Source organism: Rattus norvegicus, chromosome 5 (assembly GCF_021556685.1).
Source record: "Rattus norvegicus strain SHRSP/BbbUtx chromosome 5, alternate assembly SHRSP_T2T, whole genome shotgun sequence".
Classification (NCBI taxonomy): Eukaryota; Metazoa; Chordata; class Mammalia; order Rodentia; family Muridae; genus Rattus; species Rattus norvegicus.
The window spans coordinates 153,645,681-153,651,680 of record NC_141538.1 but is presented as its reverse complement, the minus strand read 5'-3'; the positions used below and the strand labels follow the sequence as shown (position 1 = coordinate 153,651,680).

General features: G+C 53.0%; 1 long non-coding RNA gene across 1 annotated transcript in view; it reads left to right on the top strand.

Moving 5' to 3' along the window:
* The first annotated feature begins 1,555 nt into the window (after nucleotides 1-1,555).
* The window catches only part of LOC148006100 (uncharacterized), a 19,209-nt gene continuing 14,764 nt past the window's right edge, over nucleotides 1,556-6,000 (top strand). The window contains exons 1-2 of the long non-coding RNA XR_015621225.1: nucleotides 1,556-1,760; nucleotides 1,931-2,094. This is a non-coding gene — a long non-coding RNA (uncharacterized LOC148006100). The remainder of the gene's footprint in view (nucleotides 1,761-1,930; nucleotides 2,095-6,000) is intronic.

Here is a 6,000-nt window from a genome sequence, read left to right as displayed (position 1 = left end):
TTTAGAGGGAAGGGAGTGATGATGGAGAGTTAGTTCAGTGTTAAAGGGACTCACTGTTCTGCCAGAGGACCTGGGCTCAAATCCCAGCACCCACATGGCAGCTCACAGCTACCTGTGACTCTCTCACAGAGACATGCATGCGGGCAAGACACCGACGTACGTAAAATAAAGGCAAATATATTTTTAAAAAAGCGGGGGTAGGGGGGAAGGGTCTGTCCCCACACCCCTTAATTATAGGAGTGTGAGAACTTGTTCTGATGTTAGGGGAGAACGGGTGAGATGGGCAGAGCCATGGAAGATAGGAGGACCATAAACAAATCAGAGGGAACCCCTCCCATGTGCATGCGTGCATGTGTATGCGCACATGTGCATGTGTGCGTACTTCTCGCCAACCTGCCCATCGCTTGAAGCCTCTCATTTCTAATCCTTGCCTTAGTAGCACCGAGCAGAGGACATGTAGCTACTCCTGCCTTGGAGTTAGTAAACCATGGAGCAGAATTTGAACCCAAGACCATCTGACTACTGACCTCTTGTCCCCATATCCAGAAGAGTTTCTGGAAACATCCTGGAATGTCCCCAAGATACCCTAGTCTAGGTCTCTGGGACTGGAGTTCAGAGCCAGGAGTGGGAGTGTCCCCTACCTTCCCCTCCTCCATCACGTGTGGCCACTCTGCTTAGTGTAGACTGGCTTGTGTCTTTGGTGAAGCAGTGAATCATGGTATTGTCAACAAACGCCATGGAGATTCCTACCAAAGTACAAGTAACTCTTTGCTCTGGGCACCATGGAGGAAAGACATTAGCTGGGGTGTGAGCAGCTCATGGTCACTTGGTCCAGGACCCAGTCACTTCCTGGATGTGGCTCTACTCCTGGCCTGTCACTTTACCTCCTGGGTGACCTGAGGCCCACCTTGTCTTCCTGGGTCTCAGTTTCCCTGTTAGAAGGATCTCTTAAATCTGGTTGTGAGTTCAGGGCCCCCAGGAGGCCGTGAAGAACCACAGTCTGATTGAAAATGGGGGTGCTGCTTTTTATTTTTGTTGGGGAAGCAAAAATTCTTTTTTTTTTTTTTAATTTTTGCCTGTGTGCGTGTGTTCATGTGGGAGGGACTGGAATTACAAGCAATTGTGAGCCGCCTGATGTGGGTGCTGGGAACCGAACCTCTGTTAAGCACATTTTTCTAGCCCCACCCACCCTCCGCACCGGCTTTAAGGTAGGACACAGGGAATTCCCCCACGCTTGCTGGTCAAGTTTACCCACTGGCTCACGCTAGAGGAAACGTGCTATGTTTTCGGAGCCAGCCCTGACCTCGCAGCAATCCCCTTGCCTGTGCCGCCTGCCTGTGTGCCGGGATGAGACAGTGTCACTAAAAGACTAGTTTCTAACCGCACAGGAGGAATTTCTGTCACCTGCCAACTGCCAGTCCTCTGATCCTCAGTTCCCACAGTCGGTCTACGCTCTCACTTCATCAGCTCGCTTCATCCGACGCCGCTCTATGCGGCTCTATGCGAGGTCCCTTCCTCCTCTTTTGCCTTCTCACAAATCCGACCTCGAAGAAGTGGGTGCCGGGGTGTCAGACCTGAAGTTCCCACTAGCGACGGGAGGAGAGAGCGACGTGGGGACACCGCGGGGCGGTGCCGGAACACTGGGCAGGTGATGGAGGTGGGGGTCACCAGCTGGGCGGGACGGGACCCGGAGGCGACAGCGGCAGCCACCCAGCTCCAGAAGCGCGGCCCGCAAGGGGCGGAGCTGGGGTGCAGATCAGGTAGCGCGCGGGGCAGGGAACGCCGGGGGTCGGGGGAATGGAAGGACAGCGCGCAGAGGCTCAAGCCCGGAGAAGATAGCTCGCGGGGCCCCCGGGGGTCCCCAGCCTGGCGCGCGCCTTGGCGGGAGCCGGTAGCCGAAAGGTCAGCAACACCTCCCGGTTGTCTGCAGACGCGGGTGCGCAAGAGGTGTTCAGGGTGCAAGCCTCGAAGCGCCCCAAAGCTGGCTGCATTTGGGGTGACATCTCTGGCATGCGGAAAGCTGGTGATTTCCTTATCCGCTCCGGTGAAGTCACCGGTAGCGACCTGGACTCCCGGAAGAGAAGCCTGCGAGAGGTAGGAGCCTTGATCCCCCTCCCTCAGGTCCTGGTCTGTGAACTGGGCATCCAGGAGTGCGCGCTCCTTCCGGGGCCACAGGAGCGCTGCAGCCCAGTGAGAGCAACACACGGAGGAGCCCGTGCTCCTACCAAAGTCAATAAGCGAGATATTGAATCAGCCGCTCCTTGATACCGGGGGATTCCAGTCCTGGGTGCCTTGATGGGGAAGGAAATGGCTGTGATTCCTGCCTCCAAAGGGGCTGGATTGGGAACTGAGGGAGCCCTGGGTGTGGGAGGAAGATTCTTCTTGGAAGAGGGGATGAGGGATTTGAGGAGTTGGAAAAGGAGCAAAGACGTGGAAGTGGTACCCAATCAGAGTCCCTGCCTTGGCCTGGCTGGCTGTCGTCTTGAGGCAGCCCCTTTTCTTACCAGTTCGGTTTCTTGTACCTAAGTGAAACTTTCTTGTATCTAAGTGAAAGTGGTTTTGACAGATTAAGTCATGGTTTTATGTAAACTTTTCCTTTCTGCCAGACTGGCTTCTTGGGGACCGGGACTGTGTCTGGTTCACCACTGCCTCACCAGCTCTTGCAAAGTGCTGGGCTCCTAGTAAACCAAGGGTTTAAGAGTGGCTGCCTCAGGTGACACTGGGCACCTCCTGGTGTGTGTGGTGAGCAGGCACAGGTGGCTGAGGTGGGCTTGAAGATAGATAGATAGGCTCGCCTGGCCTCTGTGGCTCTGACTGCCTTACCACCACCTAATCCCTAACTGGACTCACATCACCACCTAACTGTAGCTCAGGCTGGACCCAGGCTTGTGTGTGACAGCTTAGCACTGCCCAGGCCTTCGAGTTCTGCTGACCTCTAGCTGGTCATGATAGGCTTCTGTCACTCTGAGTTGACTAAAGTGATGTTCGTAGTGAGTGGCAAAGATCTGACGTGGAGGATTGTGACTGGAGGGAGTGCAGTATCCACAGGGACAGGAACACACTGCTCCCCAAAATGACAAGTTCAAGGCCTCTTGTGGCACTTAACTAGTGCTTAGGATTTTTACCTGGGTCTTGCCAGATGTGATAGCCTTCAGGACTCGGGAGGTTGAGGGAGGAGGCTTACCTCAAGTTCAAGGCCCGCCCAGGCCAGATAGTAAAACAATCCAAATAAACAAACAAATAAACAAACAAATAAATAGGGCTGGACAGATGGGTCAGAGGTTGAGGGCATTGATTGCTCTTCCAGAGGTCCTGAGTTCAATTCCCACAACCACATGATGGCTCACAACCATCTATAATGGGATCTGGTGCCCTCTTCTGGTGTTCAGGCATACATGCAGGCAGAACACTGTACATATATACATACATATGTACATACATACATACACATACTTACATACATACACATAATACATAGTGCATACATACATACGCACACACATACATACATACATACATACATACATACATACATACATACATAAAGAAAGCAAACCCACTTGTGTCTGACTGTGAACTCTAAGTGAACAGGGAGGAGTAAGGATGCTGGGTGCCCCCTCACTGTTCCCACCGCCCAGCACTGCAGGTGACAGGCAGAAGCTCGGGGAGTTTTCTGTGGACTGTGGACCTGTACTCTTGGCTTTGAGGCAGTCCTGGCAGAACTGTGATCTTCACTCTCAGATCCCATCTCCCCCCAGCTCAGGGGTGTACCCTCTCATTCATCTGTCACCTCTTGCTCCTCCCCATGCTAGTGGCTCCTCTCAGAGGACAGCCTTCTGCTGGATGTGAGCATATTCAAGAGAGGCCAGGGTGTGAGGTAGCCATGATGGCTCCACCCCACTGCTCCGGGACATGGGACAGGGTGGCAGGGAAGGCAGGAGACTCAGAAGTTTTAAAGTTGGCTGGCCGGGAGGTGGTGGTGTACCCCTTTAATTCCAGCACTCAGGAGGCAGAGACAGAGTTCAAGGCCAGCCTGGTTTACAAATCAAGTTCCAGGACAGGTAGGGCTACATAGAGAAACCCTGTCTCAAAAACAAACAAACAAACAAATAAACAAACAAAAGTCTAAGCTCATCTTTGGCTATGTAGCAAGTTAAAGGCCAGCCTGGGATACATAGTGTCTTTTCTCAAAAAAACAAACAGGAGACTGCAGAAACACCTGTGCTATGCTGCAGGTTTAGGGCCTCTGCACCCAGCTGCACGGGTCTTCCTAGCTGGCTTCCATGCCCCTGGCTTCCCCACCCCCCACCTCCAGCAGATTCCCCATCTGGATTCCATCTTTGCTCTAAGATCTGGTGGGTTAGGTTCTTTGTGCCCTGTCCTCAGATGAATTCCTGATCCACAGTGACGCTAGGCAGTCAGCAGATAGGAAATCAGGGAGGGGAGCGAGCTGAGTCACGTGCCTGGAGTGGGCTCCTATGCTCCCCAACTCCTGGGGACATAGGTGAAGGCGGAGCCGGCTGCAGGGAGGCAGGGCCAGAAGTTCTGTGGTCTGGAGCTCTTCCCACAACTTTACAGCTTGGTCTGAGGGTGGAAAGGAGGGTGTGTCTGTCTCTGAGACAAGGCTTGTTCTACAGCTAGGGGCCTGTGCCTGCCATGCCTGAGCTGATGGAGCCCTAAGCCAGGGTCCCAGTGGCAGCTGAGTGGGTGGTGTAAGAACGGGGCACCTCAGGGAAATCATGAGGGTCTAGAAACCCAGTTGGCCTTGTGCCAGAACTGAGAAGGGGAAAACCAGCATCGACTTTACCCCACACGGTGCCCTTGAGTCAGCACCTGGCTTATGTCTCTGAGCTGCCACTCCCTGATTTATTCATCAACCGCAATGACTTAATAATGCCATCATCCCCTTTCGGAGAAGCCTTGTGTCTAGGACCTGCTGTGACAACTTTTAGGGTACATGGACCTGGAATTTAAAAATTCTTCCTACTACTGGGTATAGTGGATCCTTTCACCCGGAACTTCTTGAGGAGGCCAGCCCTTCAGTCCTCTCCAACATGCTGGGAGCCTCACCTCAGCTTGCTTTCCAGTTGCAGCCCTGAAGGGTGCTCAGAGGACAAAGGCAGAGTCTTTGTTTCTCCCTAATCTGGCTGCAGGTGATCTCAGTGATTCTGAGATTAGCAGTTATTCTGTGAGCAGCTAGGGGGCCCGGCTTCATACTCCCTCGGCTCAGTTCCCCTGAAAGCCACGGGCATTCCACAGATGGGACATTCATCCCATCCCACCCAGTGGCACAGGCTTCAGAAGTATGAACATCCAGGAGGCGTTGCCAGGAATGGGCCTGAGTCTGTCACCCTACCTATGCCAGGCTGGCCTTGAACTCGCTACGGAGCCAAAGACGACCATGGGAGTTCAAGGACCCTTGTGGATACCAAGGCCTGTATGTAAGAGAGCGAAGCATAAGCACGATTTCTTCCATGCTTGTTTGCTTGTCGCATTGTGTTGTTTTGAGACAAGGTTTCTCTATGTAGCCCTGGCTGCCCTGGAACTTGCTCTGAGACCAGGTTGGCCTTGAACTCAGAAAGATCTGCCTGCCTCTGCCTCTCGAGTACAGGGATAAAAGACATGGGCCACCACCATCCAACTTGTTTAGACTTTTTTTCTCCATACTTTAAACCATCACAAGATCACTGCTGATCCTAAACACCTAAGACAACGTAAGCAAATGTGAAACTATTGTTTTGGGAATAGCAACCAGGTATGGGTCTGTCATTACATTCTTATTTATTTATACAGGGAGAGAGGCATGCCAGGGCATTCATGTGTGTAGGTCAGAGGACAACTTCTCTCCTACTACCATGTGGGTCCCCAGGGATCGAACTCAGGTAGTCAGGCTTGGCGGCAGGCCCCTTTACCCCATGAGCCATCTAGCCAGCCTAGTTCTGAATAGATTCAGCTGTGACTTACTGAACCCGCCCAGGCGCGTGGACCCTGAAGACCCGG